Genomic DNA, 24,240 nt, shown 5'->3' on the forward strand with positions numbered 1-24,240 from the left:
GGATCACTTGAAGTCAGGAGTTCGAGACCAGCCTAGCCAACATGACGAAACCCCCATCTCTACTAAAAATACAAAAATTAGCAGAGTGCTGTGGATCGCGTCTGTAATCCCAGCTACTTGGGAGGCTGAGGAAGGAGAATCGCTTGAACCCGGGAGACGGAGGTTGCCATGAGCCGAGATCATGCCACTGCACTCCAGTCTGGAGGACAGAGCAAGACTCTACTACCTCCAAAAAAAAAAAAAAAGAGGAAGATAGCAAGGAAAAACAAACAAGATATAAATCCATAAGCAATATTTTTGTCTTTAAATCTACTCCCAAATCATAACCTTAGTTAGTATTCTTTGCTACGATAGTGTTTACTGAACCTAATGAGTTATGACAAAATAATGACAGGAAAATTATAAACTTATTTTTATTTACTAAAGGCATAATAAAAGCAGCTATGTTACTTATTTTTAGTTATCCCTAAAAGTATAAGTGTATGAAGCAGTATAATAAAGTATTTGACTAATTAATCTTTGTTTCTGTAAACTTTACACATACAATTACAGCTTTTAGTGATAGCACGAAGAAGGCTCAGAGGGGCTGTCCTTGATATGTGTAAAGTTTGGTGGAAACAGAATAATGAGTTTGAAAAGTTTGAAGAGTCTGGGTGTACTGTATTCTGTGAGTATAATTTGTATGATGATTGTATTTCAACCAGTAACGACCTACACATATGTAAGAGCGAAAATTAGAACTCAAATCTACATGACACAAGGAGAAAGGAGAAACATTTTTATAAATTTTTCTGTTATCTGCATGTCATAAAATATTTATTAAAGATTACAAAGAAAGAAGATTACAAAGAAAAAAGAAAGAAAGAGACAGAGAAGCAGGTAAGAAAGACATTACGTTCCTAATAAACATAAGGTTTGTCACATTTTACAAAATATTTGCACACAAATATGTAAAAGCCTCACTAAGTTTGGTGGATAGCAATTTGATTTTCCAAAAGAAGATAAATTTTCGAATGTCCCATGTTCTTTTATGGCCTTTTGTAGCATGTAATAAATATTTACTATAAACAATTTATTAATCATCCACATATCACTCTATGTCAAATAGGCACTTGATTCATATTTATTGAATGAATGAATTGTAAGTAAAAATAGGTTTTATTTCAAAGAGGATATATAAAATAGTGCAAGACTATGAACTCCACCTGACACTTTATTAATAGTCGTGCCCTTTCTTACCCTTCAGAAAACATTTCACTAACCTTTCTGTGGGGAAGTAGAAATTAGATGTATTAGTTTTTCATATTTTTTCAGTAAGAATTGCTGTGGGGAAAACAATAAGAACAGACATGGATTCTAAATAATATCCTGTTGGCTACTTAATAATAAAAGCAACCACCATATTCAACTCATGTATGAGAACACAAGCTCAAGGATGTGAAAGCTGCCTGTAGAATTCCACAGAGATGCACTAAAAAGTTGAATGCACTTGTTTTCTCTCCATGAGGCTAGGAAGAGACTGACTTAAGACTCAGTGCTTAGCAGAACCCTGGAGTAGGGTAGGAAGAAGAAAGCAATGTCACAAGCAGACAGGCAGTCCCAGGACAACGCTATGGTATAAGGAGGTCAACAGAAAGCTGGACCAGACAATGGCACTTCAGTCACATTCTCACAGTGATTCTTGTGAGAATACACAGGAAATTATTTAGTTTGCTGTATTTCATATCCCTTTTTAGTGTCTCTGCTCCCTTCTACACTTAAATGTCTGTTTGGTTTTTCTCCCTTTTCCACATATTCAATGCAAATTGCTGTAAATGCCATTGCTGCCCATTTCCCCGAAGCCCCAGTTCTGCTTGTGGCATGGGCTGACTCATCACTTACTCATTTATGAGGTCCTCAGGAGGCAGAGTAAGCAGACTTTCATATACCAGTTTTAAGGTTTTGCTGCATTCAAACATTTACTAATGTTACATTTGGAAATGTGTATTTGTTAGCTGCTGGTAGTCCTTGGCGGTCTTATTACAAGTGTCATTAAAGCATCATAATATTTGGAGGAATAGCTCTGCTTCGAGATACTCAGGTTCATTAATGAACATTATCCATCTGACACATTTGGTAAACACCAGAGCTTCAGAGAACAGCTCATCAGGGATAAGCTGGGCCCTCTAGGCTCACTCGGAGAAGAAGCTCATGAACTCACTACTGTTCACCCTCATTAGGCTTGAGATGCAGAGAAAAAAATACTGAAAACTGCCACTATTTGTATGTTAGACTGTAGAGTCTAATGTCTCTTTTTGTCGTTTTGTTTTTTGCTATGGAGATTGGTAGATGAGAGAGAAAGGAATGCCATGTGGAAGTTCCTATAGTTTCCCTTTGAAAAATATCAGTGTTAAGTTGAGAGAAAAGAAAAAAACTACGTAGGAATAAAAAAAAAAATTACAATTAGTTCCTTGAATTTGAATTAGGAACATCTTTTAGGGAACAAATATTATTGAGAAAAATCAGTAAAAATACAAATATTATTTTCCCCACAATGACGCTTTCTTCATGGTGGCCCATAAAGCAGGAGCCATGGACCCACATTTAGAGATGATCCATGTACCATACAGGCCGTAAAACTTTTCAATAGAACTGAATTAAAGCAAAGTTCCTAAAATTAACCTGATTTCAAGTGTGTGCAACTTTAGCACTTCAAATTAAGTAAGCTTTCCAGCAAATTGTAGATTAAAAATATTTGAATATATAGGTCGTTTTGTATGTGTAGGATATGTAATCATATTTTTTTTAGTCTTTACTTGGAAATTAAAAGATTTTAAACCCAATTATCAAATAATAACTTTAACATTGTAGCTTTTCATATTTTTATCATTTTAAATTATTTTATGTTAATTTCTTCTAACACTTGACAAAATATTGCACATTTCTCTTTGAAATCATCAAAAGTTCCTAAAACATGTAAATGCAGTAAGATTGCTCATTTTAAGGATATAGGAAGATTCAACCTCCTGAATCCCCCAAAACCTACACATTCCAATAGTGTGTCCACTGAGGTTATTCAGACATTTGGTGCAGGCTGTAAAAATAGGAATCCATTTACATTCCTCAGAAGAATTTCTAACTACCATGAAAATGGAAAAACAATGCAGTTACTGACAAAGAAGTTGGAACCAATTCAGGGTGCAGAGTTACATCCAAGAGAACTTTGATTCTTATTAGAATCAATAATCTTCGTTTGTCAAAACTTATTTATCTTCTTTCATTTTTAATTTGGGCATTTATAGGAAAATCAAAATAAATGTAAATGGGTGGATAAAATTACTATATTAACAAAATAGTTGTTTTATGATAATTTAATGGTTTTCTAAAACTTAAAGATTCAGTTGGTCCTCAGTATAGATTTTATATTTGCAAATTCTAAAATGAACTCAAAATTAATACTTATGATACTTTTGTGGTAATTTGTGTTTGTATACACAACAGTGAAAAATTTGAGTCACTCAATGCTCACATTCCTAGTTGAACAAGACGACTCTCTGCCTTCCTATTTCAGTTTTCATACTGTAAGCAAGTATCCTTTTCTCAGTCTGTTTAGTGCCATGTCTTATGCTTCTTCTTTTTTTTTTTTTTTTTTTTGCTTTTTGTTGATAATTACAGTATTTAAAATGGTCCCCATGCATAATCCTGAAGCACTCTCTAGTGTTCTTAGGCAAAAGTAGACTGTGATATGCCTTAAGGAGAAAATGCATGTGTTAGATAAGCTTTGCTCATTTATGAGCTATAGTAATTTTGCTGTGAGTTCAAAGCTAATGTATCAACAATACATATTAAATAAGGTGTCTTTAAACAAAAAAACACACATAGAAGAAAGTTATGTATTGAAGAGTTGATAAAATTGCAACCAGAGGCTGCCAGGAACTTAACCTTGTGTTTCCCCTAGGAGCAATGGTTCAGTATTCACTAATTCAGTGTTTGCAGAGACTTTATAGTACACAACTACCATGAATAATCTGAACGTGCTATATATATATATATGTATATAATTTTTTTTGAGAAATCCTTTCAGGTGAGATTGAAACTGTTGACATTACTTTTTACTTTGGCAAAGAACAAATTCAATATTCTTCGTAACCCAAAGACTGTTTGGTATGATATGGTGCATTTCATATAGGAAACTAATGCAGTATTATAAACATGTTTTTGAGTTTTCTTTAATAACCTGAGTAGTCCAAATAATGTATATTCAAATTAATGAGGACTATAATTTCATAGGGATAACTCACTTCCAAATATTTTGATTGTATTTTGTTTTGGTAAGTCACATTAAGATGTGATTGTCCACTTGAGCCCAGGAGTTCAAGACCAGCCTGGGTAAAAGGGCAAAACCCCATTTCTAGGAAAAATAGAAAAATTAGCCAGGCATGGTGGTGCATACCTGTTGTCCCAGTTACTTAGGAGTCTGAGGTGGAAGAATTGCTCAAACCCAGGAGGTCGAGGCTACAGTGAGCTGAGCTGTGATCACACCACTGCACTCCAGTCTGGGTGAGAAAGTGAGACTCTGTCTCAAAAGAAAAAAAAAAATAAAAAGAAAGAAAGAAAAGAAAAAGGTAATTGTCATATCATTTTGACCTACTAAGCGATTGTCTATATTTCTCATGTTAAATAGCATAAGATAAAATATTTGTTATATATATTAAATCTCACACTGTATGTACATGTGTGTAGCCTTATATTTATGTCTTATATTTTCATCTGTAGAAACAAAACACTATTATACATAAATACACAAATGTGACTATTTTATGTGTAGTACAATAACCTCAGATAAGTTTGAAGATAATTATAAACTTGTTACAGGTGTAATCCAAAGAAAATAATAAACTAGTACTCACAAAGTAAGAAATTGAACAGACGAAAAATAATTTACTTATGGTACTTCAAAACAATCAGCCATTTGTATGAGCACCTGGTTAAAATAATATTTGTAAGAGATAATAAATTATTGTTTCAGGACTGTTAGTTGCAAAGAAACTCCTGAAATTTTCAAAGGCTGACTAGCAATTGGTTAGGAATTTTCATGCATTTGAACTTGATATTGAAATCAATGGCCTGCTTCCTCACTCTTTAAGGAATACCTCAGTAGGAGATGCAGCATCAAATGGTAAGAAACACATATGTATATACATAAAACTACATTTAATGTGTAAATATTTGGAAACAAAAGCCCATTGAAGGAATCCATTTATATTCCCCAAGATTCGAAGACCATTGAATACCATGACAGGAAATGCCATAAATTAGAATAGGTTGAAGTAAAAGAAGTGAGTATGGGAAAACTAGAAGATATTCTAGGTAATCATTAAATTGATCGGGTCAGTTAGGATGGGAAGTGTGGGTAGGGAGAGTGGAGACAGTGGTGATGACGTGGGCACAGAGTTTTAATCTGGGCGGGCTGGAGATTTCATGCCTGTATACAATGTTTTCCTTTGAGAGAAACCTTTACTTATCTCAGACACTCTTGCCTAGGATTCCTACTGTAATTTGTCATCCATAGGTGGCCACTCAGCAAGAGCAGAGCTTAAGAAGCAGCATTTGTTGTTCCAAAAAAGATTTCTGGGTAGTTATACCATCAGACCTGTCATAAAAACCAAGAGCACTGATTTAAATTCTTCGGTGTGTTACTTAATTACCTTTTTAATTAGGATAAAATGTCTTTTCACCCTTTCCTATTTGAATACCGCCATCCCTGCTTTCCGGGCCAAGTTATAAATACACTGCAATGAATAGCTCTCTCTCCCTCCCCTCTCTTTCCCCACTGAGCCAGCTGCTCCTGTGTGTTCAACTGTCAGTATCAGTGCTGCAGAGACGCTCCAAGTGCTCCCTAATAACTCAGGGAATCGGAGCCGCTCATTGCAGAGGCTGACAGCTGAATACAGCTCAGGGGAACTGAATGTGCAGGGGGAGCAGAAAGAAGAGGGTAGATTGATTCTTTGAGATGCAAGGATAAAATGCTTATGAAAATAGCCATGACCCTGCTTGGAGGGTGACTAGGCTAAGGGCCAGGAAATGTGTTAGTCAAAGTAGAAAAGGAAGAATAAACCTTCAGTTTAAACATAGAAGGAAAGATCTTTTACAACAATTTGCTTTTTTGTTGATGGAAATGTGTAATCAGGGTGGAGAGAATCAGTTGTCTATTCTGTCGTCTGGGACACAGAACTGGGAGACAGATGAGGGAGGTTGAGGACCTGCCAAAAGCCTGACTCCTCTCTTGGGAATACACTACCAGGCTGAGGAAGAGCCTGAAAGTTGCTCTTTGCATGGTCTCCATGAGAACTTCTAGAACTGTAAAACATTCTACTAAGATGTGTCCTCAGGTACACTTTTAATTATTTTTACTTGTAAAACACACATAATTCAAAATTAATTATCTTATCCACTTTTAAGTATACAGTTCAACAGTAGTAAGTCCACGCACATTGTTGTGCAATAATGACAATCTCCTATCCATCTTCAGGAAGCTTTTTACCTTGCAAAACTGAAACTTCAATACCTGTTAGACAACAACTCCCCATCTCCCTCCCTCAGCCCTTGGCAGCCACCATTCTACTTTCCATCTCTATGAATCTGACTACCTTATATATGTGGAATCAGATGGTATTTTTCTTTTGTAACTGGCTTATTTCACCTAGCATAATGTCCTAAAGGTTCATCCATGTTGCAGCATGTGTCAGAATTTCCTTTCTATAAAGATTGACTAATATTTCATCATATGTGTGTGTCATATATAGTCTGTCTCTTCACCTGTCAATGAACTATTGATTTGCTTCCACATTTTGTCTAAAGTAGATAATGTTGCTACGAACATGGATGTACAAATACCTTTTGGAGACCCTGATTTCACTTATTTGAAGTACTTATCTGGAAATGTAATTCTTTTCCTTAACTTTTGAGGAACTGTTTTACACAGTGTCTTCACCATTTTACACTTTCATCAGCACTGCACAAGGGCTCCAATTTCTCTACATTCTAGCCACCACTTGTAATTTTCTGCATTTATTATTATTTTTTTTTGGTAGTAGTCATTCTAGAGTGAGATGACTTAGATACAATTAACTGTAACTTCTTTATTTTGCACATGAAAAAATATTGAGACAGAAATTCTTTGGCTGCATAATTAGTAGTGGAGCTTGAATAAGAACCCAGGTCTCTTGGTCAACAATCTGAACTCAGGCTTCCAAAAATGGCCCAGTTTTATTTTGGTTTGTAATTCACAGTATAGTGTGTCTAACCAGACTACACCTATACTTTAACTTGCCCTATCTAGACAACACATATTTTGAGACTATGTCTCTGGACTCCTGAAGAATTCTGTACCTAATAGAAAAGCAAGTACACATGGAAAATACTCAAAAAGAGCTACAATTTAAACACTAACCAAATGACAATATTAATGGTGCATATAAATGCTGAGGATGTGTAGAATGATGAGGGGAGAAAACAATCAACGAAGTCCTCTGGCAATTCTATAGAGCAGCTAAAATCTAATATTATACTATCCACAGTGTGGGAGAATATACTATAATAATGGAAATGCAGTTGAAAAACTATGAGATCAAGTTACCAGAAAATGCATACTGTAAAAATTTCTTATTTATTATTGTTGTTCTTGTTAATGTTTATTTGGAGGAAAAGGTAATACATAGATACTAAAATGTTATTTTCGGGTTTTGAGATTCATTTGTACAACCAATATTAATTGAATTCCTGCTGTGAGCCAGGTGCTGAGGAAATAGCACCGAAGAAGACAAATAAGGCTCCTGCTCTCCTGGAGCTTATTTTCCAATAGAGGGTAACTTTTAAAGAAACAGCAAATAAGCACACTAGCCATTGACTGTGATAAGCCAGAAGTTCCAAACTGGTCATTAGCAGACCAAATATGGTTAGCAGATGGCCAGTTTTGTTTGGCTTGCATAGTATTTGTTTTTAAGTGTAAATTAGATGATATTAGAGAACATTCAAAATTTGGAGATATTCACCTAAAAATCCAAATTTCTGGCTTTTGCTAGAAGATTGAGAAATTTGACAAAACTTCAGGATAGTCAAATGGGATAGGTGGAACTGTCGTGCTGTTGAAATTATTTTATAATTAAAACTTGAAATTTGAGAATTAGCCAGGCATGTGCAGTTCTGGGGAAAGAACACTCAAAGCAGAAAATAAGCCCCAATTCCTGGAAAACTGCAAAAGCTGGGCCAGTGAGGCAGCAGGTTATAAAAAGGACTGTCGCAAGACTTGATGAGAAGTTCAGTTTTGCTATATGAGCGAAGGATGTTAAGCCAGAAAGATATATAGGGTGATTTCTTCGTTCCCCATATTTTCAAAATATGTCATTTTAAAGATCTATTATCACCTTTATTATAATATGAGAAATCTTATTTTAAAATATACAAAGAAAAAATATTTTCTTGGTGCGTATGTGTTTTAAGACTTAGAATAGGGAGAAAAGTAAATCAATGTAAAGCAAGATCACTATAATGTTCCTGTTAAGTGAAATTATGACCCTAAATTGAAAGTCATTTTCTATCTAGACTTTCCCCTTATAGAGGATGTGAGGGTGATGAGATTGGCTTGATCATTAGGGGTTAACTGGGAAACTGGCAGGAGTTAGTAACACACTGAATGTCACTCATCTCTAGGTAGGCCAAACTTATCTGATCTATGAAGGTAACACCAAGCACTGCCCTAAATCACAAAATATGAATGCACTCAATATTCTTTAGGAGCAAGAGCTTTTGATTTAAAAAAAAAGAAAATGAGTTTTCTATTCACCAAAACAGAATTTTTTAAAGTCTAGGGAAAGAATGGAAACAAAAGAGGAGACAACATGTAACATAAAAGATAGCAATTCAAAGGAGTCATGCTAATAAGCTCAACAACATTCAAATAAAACTGGTCCCTGTTCAGGGTCAAGTTTTACAAAGAGCATCCGTGTAACTGATGGATAGGTGAACTCAAACAAAGCCCCTGGGCTTGAGTCTAAAAATCTCTTTTACTGGAGAAGAACTCCACGATGCCATAGAATTATAGTACACTGCCTACTAGACTCATCTATGAAGCTGGCCCACAATCACCTCTAAGAGAAAATCTGTGAGAGAGGAAATTCAGAAAGAGAAAAGGAGTCAATGAGAATATCAAGGCAATTGGGATGGTGCAGTTTTTCCAACTGAAATTTTCTTTCATAAGCTCATTTATAATTGTGTGTGTTTGGTTGTTTGTCTAAAGTGTGTTTTCTTATAATTTTGAGGAGATAACCAGATAAAAATGAAATGTAAGCAATAGGCAGCAGACAATTTGTAAAATATTTCTGTCCTAGTAAGTTCCATTTTATATAGAGATCTCTGAAGAGTACCATTGGCCACAGGATTTAATAATGACTTATCAAAATAGTTCATGGAAACAAAATAATAGACTATTAATCAATACAAAGGTATGAATGTGAACTATGGCTCAAGCTAAGTTTGTGGGGTTGTTGAAATGATATTGTATTATACCAGCTGAAAATACATATGTGAATTCCTATGTATTCTGAAAATCAGCCCTAAAGTTGATATTCAATAAGATATGAGAAGTTTATGTCTGTATAGGTAAAGAACCATGACTCTTTTTACAGAGATTTTTAGTCACTATACCTTAATTTTAAAATCAATTACAAGAATAAATAAGATTCTGTGAATAATTAACAATTCATGATAAAAATTGTTTTCTAATAGTCTTCTTTCCTTATTCAAATAAATCACCAACTCCTATCAGGTCTATAGTTTTAAAATGTCTTAGTTTCATCACCTCTGCTTTATCTACCTACCACCGTTCAGTCTATATACAAATTACATTATACCTGAGATATTACATAAACCTGACTATGCTATTATCTATTCATAGTCCTTAAACTTCCATTCCTTTTAGAAAAGAAAATAAAAAGGAAAAAATAATATTCAGCCTGGTATACATTATAAGAGCTGCTATGTTGTAGCTTCCTAGGTATGTCTCTCTCATCTCACCTCTTGCCATTCTCATCTTATACACCTACATTCCAGGAGCATAAAATTGTTCAACAACTGCTTTATTGAATGCCTATTATGTACTAGGCTGAGTATATGGTGGTTCTTGTCCTCAAATTCATTTCTTCTAGAAAGCATAGAAAAGAGAGTAAATTATAATTTTATCTTTTCAAGAAAACTACACAGCAAAAATAAATGGCAATATAATACAAAATAATCAGTAGGGGTGAGGTGCAGTGGCTCATGCTTGTAATTCCAGCACTGTGGGAGGCCAAGGCAGGCAGATCATCTGAGGTCATGAATTGGAGACCAACCTGGTCAACATGGCGAAACTGTCTCTACTAAAAAATACAAAAATTAGCCAGGTGTGTTGGCAGGCACCTGTAGTCCCAGCTACTTGGGAGGCTGAGGCACGAGAATCACTTGAATCTGGGAGGCAGAGGTTGCAGTGAGCAGAGATAGTGCCACTGCACTCCAGCCTGGGTGACGGAATGAGACCAAAAAAACAAAAAAAGAAAGAAAAAAAGGAAATAATCATAATAGGGAGCTTGATTAGTATGTCTTCAGAGGGAAGGAGCTTGGAAGGCCTCTGGAAATGAGAGATATTTGAGCCAAGATATGCAGTTTGAGAAGGAGCCAGCCATTTGAAGCACCAAAGACAAGTTGATTCACATAGGGGAAACAGAAAATAAACAATCCAAGATGAGGCAAGAGGTGCCTAGAGTAGGATGAACAAATGGTCTCATATAGGAGGTTCTTAGAGACACAGGGAGTTGCAGGTGACATAAAGGCTTTTAGGCTATGATGAAGAATTTAGATTTTATACCAAGTGTAGACAGATTTAAGCAGGAAGTGACATGAGCAAACTTTATAAATATTTCACAGTAGCCACAATGTAGAGGATGTGGTAGATCTGGAAAGGTAGCAAAAACACCACTCTCTGATCTCTGTACTTTTCTACTTGTTCCTGCCTGATCATGAATATTTATGGCCAGGAGACTGACTTAAGTCCAGGAGCATTCACTTACCCAAGTGACTCACTGGGGACTTTGAACCTGAAAGAGAGAGAGGAACCAAGGGAGAACAGTTCTGATATGTCCTGCAGAATGGACTTTCCACCTTGGAGACTCCTGGAGTATAATAGACATGACAGCCTGCTCCACCTCAGCCATGTACCATGGCTTATTATTGAGGTTTCATGAATCTCTGATCCAGTAACTTTCTCAATGGACCAGTGAAGAATATAACAATACCAGTAATATAGGTAAATAACAGTAGCCACAATTAACTAAATGCTGCCCACAGGCTAGGTATTTGTGATGGACACTGTGTTAGTCTGTTTCCATGCTGCTAGTAAAGGCATACTCAAGACTGGGTAATTTATAAAGAAAAAGAGGTTTAAAGGACTCACAGTTCCATGTGGCTGGGGAGGCCTCACAATCATGGCGAAAGGCGAAAGGCACATCTTACATGGCGGCAGGCAAGAGAGAATGAGAGCCAAGCAAAAGGAAAAACCCCTTATAAAAGCATCAGATCTCATGAGACTTATTCACTACCATGAGGGCAGTATGGGGGAAACCATCCCCATAATTCAATTATCTCCCACCAGGTTCCTCCCATAACAAGTGGGAATTATGGGAGCTACAATTTAAGATGCAATTTGGGTGGGGACACAGCCAAGCCATATCAGATATATTATCATCATTAGTGCTCTTATCAACTCTGCAATGTAGATAGTTTCTCCCACTTTCAGAATGATAAACTTTATGGGTCTGAGCAGATGTTGAATCTCAAGTGGTGAAGCCAGCATTCAAACTTCAGTCTTGCCTGATTTTAAAGTCCGTTTTCTTTTTATTATATTTCCCAAACAAAAAAGGTTTTATTTGGATTTTTGTTATGGTTTTGTTTGCAAAACTCAATAATTTTACACTTTTTATTTCTCCCCTTAGTTTCTATAGTGTTTAAATAAACAAAAATGTATCCCTAAAATTTTCATGTCCAAAAAATAAGCAAATAAATACAATTATAAGAAGAAGTATAAAAAAAATCATAAGAAATTTGAAAAAGAAGACATCTCCCTGACATTAAAATAAAACAATAACAAGAAAAAGGGATCAACAAATGGTGGTTTGATCTAATTTGATTCTCCCTGGATGGACAGCACCAGGTGACAAGAAAATGCCTTTAAAGTAGATGAGTGTCATGCTTCCATTCCTGAACTTAGGCAGCTTTATCAGTGTAGTCATCTGGAATGGCTTCCAAATGGAGCTTACGTACAACAGGAACAAAGATGAAGTCCCTTAGGGTGGGAAGCTAAAGGCCAACTTATGCTCTAAAGTGTTTCAAAACTGGTCATGGTGCTTCTGGTCTTGAGAACATCCCTGACAAGGTGGGATGAAGGCTGCATGCTCCAGTCATAGGAGCCCATGGGGCTTCCATCACCTCCAGTGTCACTGGGCACCTAAAGAGTGTGCAGCAGGCCAGGCGCGGTGGCTCACGCCTGTAATCCCAGCACTTTGGGAGGCTGAGTCAGGCAGATCACCTGAGGTCGGGTGTTCGAGATCAGCCTGACTAAAATGGAGAAACCCCATCTCTACTAAAATTAGCCAGGAGTGGTGGCTCATGCCTGTTATCCCAGCTATTCGGGAGGCTGAGGCAGGAGAATCGCTTGAACCCAGGAGACGGAGGTTGCAGTGAGCCAAGATTGTGCCATTGCCCTCCAGCCTGGGCGACAAGAGCAAAACTCTATCTCAAAAAAAAAAAAAAAAGGAATGTGTAGCATAATTGAAGTTCTAGAGTCAGCCTTTAGACAAGGAAATAGTCTTACAAATGCTCCATGGCTATTTGCCATTTATCTAAAGCTACTCCTAACTTCCATTTTTTAAATATTTCATTATTGAAGAATCAGAGCAGCAAAGTCAATGTCTCACAGCACTCACAGCAGATAATTATTTTGCTAGATGATGGTGGCTGCCTCAGCAGAGGGAAAACAGGAATGACTTATTAACATTTTTAGATGATTGATGACAGGTGTCTTCATTTTGGCAAGGGAAACTTTTAGTCAACTGAAAAGTCATGGGCTTTGGAGTCAGACTACTAGATTTCAATGTGGACTTTTGAGCTATGCTGTGACCTTAGCCAGGTTAATTAAATTACACTAATTTGCAAAATCTCATGTTTACAAAAGGAGAATAGGTAATTTATAACATATGAAACTGTATATAACATATAGATGGTGTTCAATAAATATTTGGGTTTTTTCCTTCTTCTTTAAGTAGTTTCTTGCAGCAAAAGAGAGTTTAGCCATGAAAGACTGCTTATTAAACGAGGTAAGTTGGAAAAAAAAAAAAAAAAAAACGCTAAGGAACTATGCGTCCTTCACCAATTCATTTAACATCTCTTAGTCTTAGTTTCAATATCTTTCAGAGAAAATTATATCCCCCAAAAGCAATTATAGAACAAAAGATAAGAATAATTATGATTCACATGATCTTTATTCAGAGATCATTACTCATAGAGCTTGAGAAAAAAATGTTGAAAAGCCAGGTACTTTCATTATTATAATGTTCTCATATTTCTTACTGGGCCTAGGAAATACCAAAAATAAACACTAAAGATAAAAGATATTTGAAAAGCAGTGCTATTCCTTTGGAAGTTCCTTCCTTCCAAAATTTAAGAGGATTCTGATGTTCCCTTAGATTACTTTTTGTGAGAATTGCTTTTATAGAGATACATACCTACACGATTCTTAGCTATTAGTACTAAAATGTGTTTTCTCTCTGAGATATAAATGATGTTCAAAGGCCAATCACTCTGCACAAATGTCACCATTCTCAAGATTGATTTAGCATTTCTTCAACCTGCAACAGATTCTTAAATCAGTAATACTTGGAGACACCATGCACATCAAATGTACTAGTGGTATGCTTACAAAATCAATGAATGGTAGTCTTGTGAGTCTTGTTATGTCTATTTTATTGATTGAGTTTTTATTATATCTGTAATTACAGTTCAGAAGTACAATTTGATGATCTTTAAAAAAGTATTAACTCTTAAATTCTCTTAACCTATAGGGGCCTTCACTGTTTCTTTGCTCCTATTACTCTATAGTTTAACCTATTTCACATTTAAATAAACAAATATGCTTCAATAAGGTAGCTTTCTCTGAAATACAAGGGCTGCAGAGGGGGGTCTTGATTGTAGTAATCAGAGAGGTTCACTTATCTACATGGAGTAGTACCTAGATGGGCTCTTTTTATCCAGAATTTTATGGGACTAATCAAAGGATTCACTGAAATTTATTTATCCCACATTCTCTCCTGAGAGCCATGCCTTCTTGCTAACAATTTGGTGATAGTCATCTGTGTCATGGCCAGCAAGGCAAATGGCTGTGGTTCAGTATTACCGTCTTCCGTTCTCCCACTTTCTTTTTCTCCCACAAGACATGGGCTATTAAGAATATCTGCTGTGTCTTTCAGTGCCCTTATTACCATTTCATACTATAGTTAGAATTCATTAAAATATATCTCATTGTAGGCCATTTGGTGACAGCCACTTTAGAGGTAGTCAGTTGCCCAATTACAAATTCACTCCAACAGTCAGCAAATATCTAAATAGAAAATATACAGTCCCAGATGCCATTTTTGTTGATCAAACATGGTTGAATATTATCAATTTCCTGTGGTTAAGTGAATATAATAACTTCAGCAATTCATAACTTTGATCAACATAGAGCTTTGCCATTTAGGTTAATAAATTTTTAAAAGGTGTTTTCATTGGTAAAATTAGTGATTTGACACAGATGTTAATATGTTTTAGAAATCAGCTTTCTCAGGTAAAATTAGTGCTATTCAGATATGTGGACTGGCTTAATTATTTCCAAAACAATCTCTATTCTCTCATAAGCAGCCTATGAAACTTTAGCAAACCCCTTTGGGGTTACCCTCAGGGATGGTGACTGAGGTTTGATCAAGGGTCTTGTGACCAGCATTGCTCTCTGGAATGTTGTCATGTCTGGGGCTTCAAGCACCTCTTTTGTGCAAAGCATAAAAGTAGCACCTACAAAGATAAGAGACTGGGGGTTTGTTCATCTCAAATAATAGGTATTGTTTAACATGTGTTGTGCCTTTTTGCTAATAAGTGATTGTTTAATATATGTCAGTGTAGGTGGCAGAATTTGATCCATGCTTTTACTATTATCTGGTTGGGAAGTATGGGAATCAGCAGCTACATTCTCACCAAAAACACCCTAAGAGTTGTGCATAATTAAGTTTCCTTAGGTACTTTTGTGTTATAATATTTTGATTTTTAAAATGTGTCAGGCCGGGCGCGGTGGCTCAAGCCTGTAATCCCAGCACTTTGGGAGGCCGAGACGGGCGGATCACGAGGTCAGGAGATCGAGACCATCCTGGCTAACACGGTGAAACCCCGTCTCTACTAAAAATACAAACCTAGCCGGGTGAGGTGGCGGGCGCCTGTAGTCCCAGCTACTCGGGAGGCTGAGGCAGGAGAATGGTGTAAACCCGGGAGGCAGAGCTTGCAGTGAGCTGAGATCTGACCACTGCACTCCAGTCCGGGGGACAGAGCGAGACTCCGCCTCAAAAAAAAATAAAAAATAAAAATAAAAAAAAAAAATGTGTCCAAGGCCAGGCGCGGTGGCTCAAGCCTGTAATCCCAGCACTTTGGGAGGCCGAGACGGGTGGATCACAAGGTCAGGAGATCGAGACCATCCTGGCTAACACGGTGAAACACCATCTCTATTAAAAAATACAAAAAAAAAAAAAAAAAAATACTAGCCGGGCGAGGTGGCGGGCACCTGTAATCCCAGCTACTCGGGAGGCTGAGGCAGGAGAATGGCATAAACCTGGGAGGCGGAGCTTGCAGTGAGCTGAGATCCGGCCACTGCACTCCAGCCTGGGTGACAGAGCGAGACTCCGTCTCAAAATAATAATAATAATAATAAAATAAAATAAAATGTGTCCTTGATCAAATTGAAGTCTTTTTGAAGTAATTACTCACTGGTCTCTATGGAAGACTTCCCTTCCTCCCATATGCCCTTCCCTGTGTGGAGTGGCTCTGAAGCCATGGTTCATTGACTCTAGACCAAGTGTTCTGTGTTAAAAAGCATGTGATTTGTGTCAGCTCTCAATGGGATCGGCATGCTGTTTGAGAGGATTTAAAGCCTTTTCAGTGGAAGAGTCGCTTATTGCTTAGGGAAAGAATTTCAAACAGAGATTCCTTTACGTTATTTGAACAGTATGGGATGGTAACAGTCTGTGTTGGTACTTTTATACTTTCCCCTTCACAAACCCAAAGTATGGGATATCACTGCCTTATGAATTCCTGCCCAATGTGTTGGAGGCTAAGTCATTATATGTGTACATTCTCTAAATTATATTTCATAAAGTATGTGGAAATTATGTACCACAGATTGTTGCATATATGGACAGCACATTATCATGTCTTAATCTTGGATCATACATGCCAGAGCCCAAGTTCCCCAGAAGACAGATTCTGAGACATTGAGGTTTGCATCAAGGGTCATTCTGACATAAGCTGCTCCCTTAAAGGGGGCATAATATTGAGCAAGGAAGCTTCTTCTAGCCAAGAACAATTTCTAAAGAGAGACTTTGTTATGAACCATTAGCAGCAAACTCAGGAATTTGAAGAATAAGCACCACAGTCCTGAATGGGAACAGAGGCAGAACATCACCGCCACCACCTTCAATTCAGTCCCAGGTTTGGACTATTCCTAGTGTGAGGTCCCTTCCTTTACCTGTGGGTACTCCCTGGTTTGGTCTTGACTGAATCTCAATTTTTCCCTTGATTTCTCCAGTGCTAGCCTAATGGTCTGCATTTCCCTACCTCTCCTTCTCCTTATAAATATCATGAATCCTAAGGGGACACCACTCATCAAAAGAATAGTACAGTCTCCTTTTCCCGCTCAACATCAGCCCAAACTGCTTACAGCACTTACTAAGAGATTTATGAGAAAAACCGGTAGTAAGGAGGAAGGTAGTACTTCTTAAATAATAATCTCTGCCTCCTCCAATATGAAGATAGAAACAAAAGAAAAGACCGAGAGAGAGAGAGAGAGAGAGAGAGAGAGAGAGAGAGAGAGAGAGAAAGAGAGAGAGAATTTGAACAGGGAGCCAAACACCCCTGTGGGACAGGAGAGACTAAAATAAAAAGGACAGGAGTAAGTCAAAAATCTAAATCACTTAATAAGTGGGAGAATAGCTAAGTGCTGAGAAAAAGTGGTCAAATGAGCTAACAACCAGGAGGTTAGAATTATACCAAAGTGCAAAAAAGAAGCTCTCATGGGGGAAAAAAAAAGGTGTTCAAGAAAATGTTAACTTATTATGATAGAATATTCCTGGAAGCCAGAGAGAATAGAACAGAAGACCCTGGACTGATGAACAAGGCAGATAGAGTGATTTCTGTTACCCTTAGGGCTAAGCAAAAATCATGGGTAACATTCACCTCGGAGACTGTTCCCATTTCTCATCTGGTTTACATGATTTCACATTAATGCAACTCACGGTCAGGGAATGCAGGAGTGTGATTAAGTATAATCCTAATACTTTAAGTAAATATGTAATACTTTAAAAAAGCATAGTCTTCCAAAATTTCTAGATAACATTTTAAAATTTAGCTTTTTATTTAAATCACATAAAGTGGTATCCTACCAGTTTTCAACTCATCAGTTCTGCTTTCATTCAAATTGTTATTGAAATGTAACTTCCATCGTAACGTCTACTCTGATAAGAAATCTTTTTCTTTATGCTGTTCTATCTAATCGGAACATGCAAATGCAGTGACACTCTTTCTTATCTCTACTCTGATTTCATATACCCTGAATGTGTGCCCGACTAAATTATGCAGTCAGGTTTGTATAGAAATCTATTCCCTAGTTCTCCTCATTCAGATCACCAAGACTACAACTTTGCAGGCAGCTTTGATGCCAATGGACTACTGCAGAATAAGAAAATGGTAAGGATGGCACAGTTTGTCACTCAAAATGGTATCTGTTTTAAATGTCATTATGACCATACCTCATTCAAAAGAGTACATACCATACAAAAGTCAGACGTCCTTGTGAGGGGCCACTAGTCGTCTCTCAGACATTTTGCTGAATTCATTCATATCTATATCTACATCTACCAGTGTGAATATCACTATCTCTAGCTCTGTAATATGTATATCTGTATCTACAAACACAGAAATAAAGATATAAAAGGAGCAGGGACTACAGATCATGTTTAAATCCAAAAGCAATGATCTTCACAGATTTTCTCAATGCAGAAGAATGTCCCTGTGGAGAGGTCTATAAACAGAATGACAGTGCAGTCACAATATTTTATTCAGAAATATCAGTGTTTGTTTTTAAACAAAAGGGAAAGCTCTCAAGACCCATTAGTTTTCTCTTAAAGACAGACAAACTTTACCAACCTCCTTTGGAAGCTGTGATAATTTTCATAGTACTCTAGATCATTTCAAAAAGAATAAAATATAATGAAGTGCTGCTCTTACAAACACAAATTTTATAGAAACCTTTGGACTGGCAGCTTTGGAAATTCTTCTCTCAGGGGAAGTAAATTTAAGTGGAGCTGCACTTGAGTTCAGTTTGTATTCCCCTTTCAATTACCATCAATACAGCTGAATCAGGAGCTACACCAAAATTCCTGAGATAGCTTTTAAAAAATCTAAAATAAAAAAAGAAAGTGTTACTGCAGACAGAGGTGAAAGAAACCTTGATACAGGAGGGACAAAATCCCTGGAGAGAGGGAGCAGAGGGCATGAAATAATGAAACAAAACTTGAAATACCCAAAGCAGAATATGTGCATCAGAATTCTTGTTCTTTCTTTTAATTGTTTAGGGCTGCAAACATTTGATGTGGTTTTGCTTGACTTAAGATACATAGTAATTATTTAAACAGATATATAATAAACAACCTAGATGATTATCATGTAGAAAAGGAACAATTAGTTAGCATAATATATTTGGGAGTTGCTCCTTTTGCAAGAAGAGAAAACTCTTCTGGACAACGTACCCCAGGCATCAAGGAATGGTACAGTACCTCATCATGGCTTATTGCTTAAGCATGCTGCAGGCAACTACTATATCAGCATGTAATGGCTCAAAACAATAAGATATGTTTGTAAGATACAGAACATTATTCAGCAGTGCTTCTCTATTACCAGTAGGTAGATTATTGCTTGAGTTTCAAGTTTTCAATAAGTAAGAAGCATTTTTACTAATTAAAATTGTGAAAGTAGCCTTCAGAGCTGATTGCTGGATCTAAGTAATTCCAAGAAAACAGTTCATTGAGAATATTGGTGTAATCTGATATTTATGAAATTCTAGCTTTTCTATAAATATTGAAATTTAATAGTCAAAAATTGAGTAATTAGAAGTGGAGGTTTTAATCTCTTATTTACCTTCAAGCTGTAACCAATACCTGCAATCCTAGCTACACAACAAAACAGTCAACTATTTTCCAGAAGCTCTAAGTGCTGTTGTGAGGTTTTTATAAGTGCCATGCTTAACATAGCACTAAGAATACCCATGGGAGCATCGTTAAAGTTGCCCAGAACATGCATCTTGATGCATTATTTCTAGTCTGACAGCACTGCACTGCAAAACACATTTTGGTTCACACACACACACTTGTCAGTACCATTGCAGACTTCCCTCTGTTGACCCAAGGTACCATTAGGTGGGTCTGAATTGTGTCCACACAGCAAGGATCTCAGCCTGTTAGATAACAGAACCAGGTTTGTTTGATTACAGAAATATCTTTACAGAAATATTTTTGATTACAGTCATATCAAAAAACAGATCAAATTTGGTCCATATTTTATAAATTGATCCAACAAATGAGCATCAGATTTGTGATGATAAGTGTAAAATTTGCATTTTGATTCTCAATCCTTCTGCCACAATACAAATTTGCTAATTTATCAGAGTTCATAGTGATGATTGTGCTGAAAACTGTGAATATAAAGATGAAACTGACCAAGACTCCAGCAATTACATTAACATATACAGATGCACAAAGTTGGTGGAGTTAATTTGTAGAGTTAATACTTTGGTTGAGTTAGAACTTTGCAGTGAGCCTGATCTGAAGTTGAATCTTGGTTCTGCAGGTTACTATCTCTGTAACCTTGGGCAGACTACCTCATCACCATAAATTTCAGTTTCTTGGTTTATAAAATGGAATTAACAAAAAACTTTGCCTCATTGGGTTATTTTGAGATTTAGACAAGGTAATTATGTAACATTTAGCATATTACTTTTCTTGTAACAAATGTGCAATTAATGTTACTTAAAAGATAACATTAACCAATAATTTTTTTTTAAGCTAGACTTCAGACTTTGGATTTAAACTTCCCAGAATATAACAATCATAAAGGTCCTAGTGAAAGTGAGAAATATGGAGAGAAGTGATGGATAATGGATGTTCCTCTACAACGCGGCCCCTTTAAGTTCCACATCATAGGACTGTTCAAGAACATAATAACAAGCCACAAACACAACCGCCCTTCAATAACATGAAGGTGAGCTGCAGGTAGGTGGGCAGAGGGGCCACAAAAGTGCAATGAAGCACAATGGGAGGAAACATAAAATAGCTGTTGATCACTGGGAAGTAGTAACAGCAAACAGGCAGTGCTGGCAGGGACCAGTCAGAGAAGAGGGGGCTCAGAGGAAGGGAGACAAACGGAGCTTCCCATGAGGCAAATTTGCTGAGCTCCAAACAGCAGGAGGCTGGGCAAGTCATCTATAGGATTTCCCCTTGTACTCTGGCCTGGGGTACTGTGAAAGTCAAGTGGTCTTCTCTCTCTCCGCAGTTGGTATATAGATCCAGACAACATCTCCTAAAGACAACCCAGTAGAGTGAAAAGAGCAGAGTCTGTGTGTTTTTACTCACTGTTCCACCACCTACCAGTTCCGCGAACTTGGGCAAGTCACTTGACCTCTGCAGCTCAGTAGCATGGTCTGTGAAATGTGATGATATTGCCAACCCAGCAAGCAATCAATGGTAGTTTCCTTCTCTGATTCCCTTCCCATCCCCCTGTTACCTGACATTTGCCATATTTATTTATGTTTTTATTTTGGAACAGAATTCAGCACTTAAAGCACCTGGAAATTAGCGGGGTAAATCCATTGCTTCTTGGCACAGGAGCAGATTTCCTTTCTCTAACAATGAGGAAATCATCACCACCCATCTTCCTGCTGCAATCATTTCAGCGGCAGCAGAAATCATTCCCATTCTTTATCTCAGGATTACTTTTGCTCTGTGAAGCTCTCTAGAGCTTCAAAATTCTTGGTGCATTTGACGAATTTTGCTTTCAATCCAGATCCCAGATGAAGAACTGTATTTATTTTTTTAAAAATTCCCTGGCAACCAAACTTTAAGTCTTTTAAAACCTCAAGGAAAGCCTGTTGTCATTGGTTTTGCCCTTATCCAAATCTGCATGTGCTTCTTGACCTCAAATTAGGTCACGGATAAGTTTGGAGCTGCCAATCAGCCTTGGATTCATCAAGCATTTTAAACTGCTGGTGCTGCAGTACAAACGCCAGTGTGTGCCACAGATAACGGTATCATTTGCATAGTTACAATCAGTTAGTGATAGAATGCCTGAGAGGCAGAGGGGATGCATGGCAAATGCAAAGTCACTTTCAGATTTGCATTCGTTTTGGTTTTACATGGGGAACAGAGGACTTGACTGAAAGGGGCATTGCCTCCTGTTCAGCTTGATTCAGTGGAGCCTGTGCCTATAGAGCATTTCAACTCTTTGAAAGTGTTTTGTGATCTTCCTATGAGCTATTCTTCTCAACAATGTATGACATAGCTAGTAGGCATTATTATCCATAATTTAGTGAAAGGGAAGTGAATCAAAAACAGGTTGAATGACTTGTTCAACACTGCAGGAAGTCACAGCCGAAGCAGAGGAAGAACCTACAGCTTTGTGCTGGCTCCCCATCTGTTGCTAAGCCCCATTAGCTGTGTTTCCTACCTGTACCCAGTAATTAGCCAAACTAAGCGCTGCCAAATAAGGACATTACATTGATTTTTTTCCAGCATTTTCCCTCTTTTGAACTTTGTCATTTGACTTGCAAAACATTATAAAAATAGCCTTTTCTCTCTCCCTCCCCCTACAAAAAGACCCCACGGGAACAATAAAAAGAAGAGTGAGCTGAAGTTCATTTATTCTGAGGCTCGAGAGCACAAGGAGTTAATGTTTCTAAGTGCTGTGGCGGATGCTGTGAGAGAGGCTGGTAAGCCTTGAGAGAATTGTGCTCTACTTAAATGATAAGTACCAGGATCTGATTGATATTCTGTGTAAAGTTTTCCCCAGTTACATGGTTTTTCCTTGGCACCTATGATTTATGGAATATCCCTGTATTAATTAGGCATATGCTAGTATTTTGGAGGGAGAGGGAATAAGACAATTATCTATCATCAGATTGCATAATATATACAATTTATAGAAAAGACTTGAGTTTAGAAACTGGGAGAAAAGGTTAAACACTTTCTTCAGGTGCCACAATGGAAAATGCTGTCATGAATAAATAGCAATCCCCTAAATATAAAAACAAAAAAAAGTAACTTCTTTAGTAGGAAAAAAAAAAGTTAAAAACCACAGCAATCACTGACTCAGCAAACATGAGGAGTTGATAAATGCACCTGCTACCTTGTCTAAAGCTGATCTAGCCTTTTCAGGGTGGCCTTATCAAGTTAAGATCTTGTTGGAGAGTAATGAACATGAGAAAAGATGCTGCTCCTCAATTGCTCATCATTAGAGTGCTGTACACGGCTTGAAGGAGAGCAGGGACCTGGATAAATCAGTGCTTTGAACCTCCTGATAATTGGTGCTCAAATCTCTGAATCCGGGTATTATTTTTGGCTGAAGTATCTGCCACATGGCTAGATAGCTATATTCATTAATATATTGAAGATAAAGTGATGCCAGCACTTATCCTTGCAAAGGGAATTAGCAGAATTGGGTTACATATGAAAGTGATCCAGTATGTCACACTGAGCAGTCTCCTTGTACCTCAGTTTCTCCTGCATGTAATAATAATGACACTCATTTAATGTTCATAACAGGCAAGGCCTTTGTGTTTACTATTTTAGGGTGATGCACTTAATAATGTGGTAGGCCCAGAAGTGCATTATGATGTTTTTCTAGTGTTTCTAAGATAGTACAGAAAGACTAGTGGTCATGATTACTTAGCCTAGCTTAGGAACACGTCTGCTGATGAGGAACACTCCCAGGAAGGCTCAGATCCTTGTCTAGGCTGTGAGCAGCAGTGAGATGATTATAACGCCCAGAGTGGTCACTTTGTTTGCCATAGATCTATCTTTATCCAGTTTGCTTAAGATGAACCCATCAGATTTCTTTGTTTCCATCTTCTACATATTAATCTATATAAGATAGACAGCATACATTGCACAGTGAACACTTAGCTTTTCACTAAACCTTTCCAGGATGTAAATATATATAAAATATATTATATTTACAAAAATATCACAGTTGTGCTGCCATATAAGAAGATGATTACGATTATGGGTTCTGGAATTAGTTTCTGGGATTTTTAGCCATGCAATTTAGAAAACCTTACTTCATTTAAGTCTTTGGCTTCCTCTTGTATAGAATAGAAGAAAAATAGAATCTGCATTACAGGGCTATTTTCCATAGTAAATTTGATAATGTATATAAAGCACTGAATAAAAGTCCTAACCTACTGAACGCTTGACAATTGTTTTTAAAAGTACATCTATATAAATGCATACAAAGGGCACTCACAATGCAAGCAGTGCAGCTCATTGGTAGAAAAGACACTTTGTGTAATGAATTTACTCCATTACAATAGATATTACTGTTCACATCTCATCCAAGAGGAAAAAGCATAGATAGATTAAAATGGCTTCCCTTGCTCACGTAGTTATTGATCAAGCCAGAAACAATTCAGGAATCCAGTCCAGCTTGTCTCTACACATAGGCTCTTTCAATCTTCAAGCTCTGCCTCTAATAACACAACTCTCTCTGTTATATGTATAATTAGCATGAATAAAAAGCAAAGAAATAAAATAAAGCTTCCTAAAATCTGCTGTCACCTTCATCCCACTTCCTTTTTCCATAAATCTTTGAAACTCTTTATCCTTTCATTATCCTGGA

This window comes from Rhinopithecus roxellana, chromosome 4 (genome assembly GCF_007565055.1).
Source record: "Rhinopithecus roxellana isolate Shanxi Qingling chromosome 4, ASM756505v1, whole genome shotgun sequence".
NCBI classification, from domain to species: domain Eukaryota; kingdom Metazoa; phylum Chordata; class Mammalia; order Primates; family Cercopithecidae; genus Rhinopithecus; species Rhinopithecus roxellana.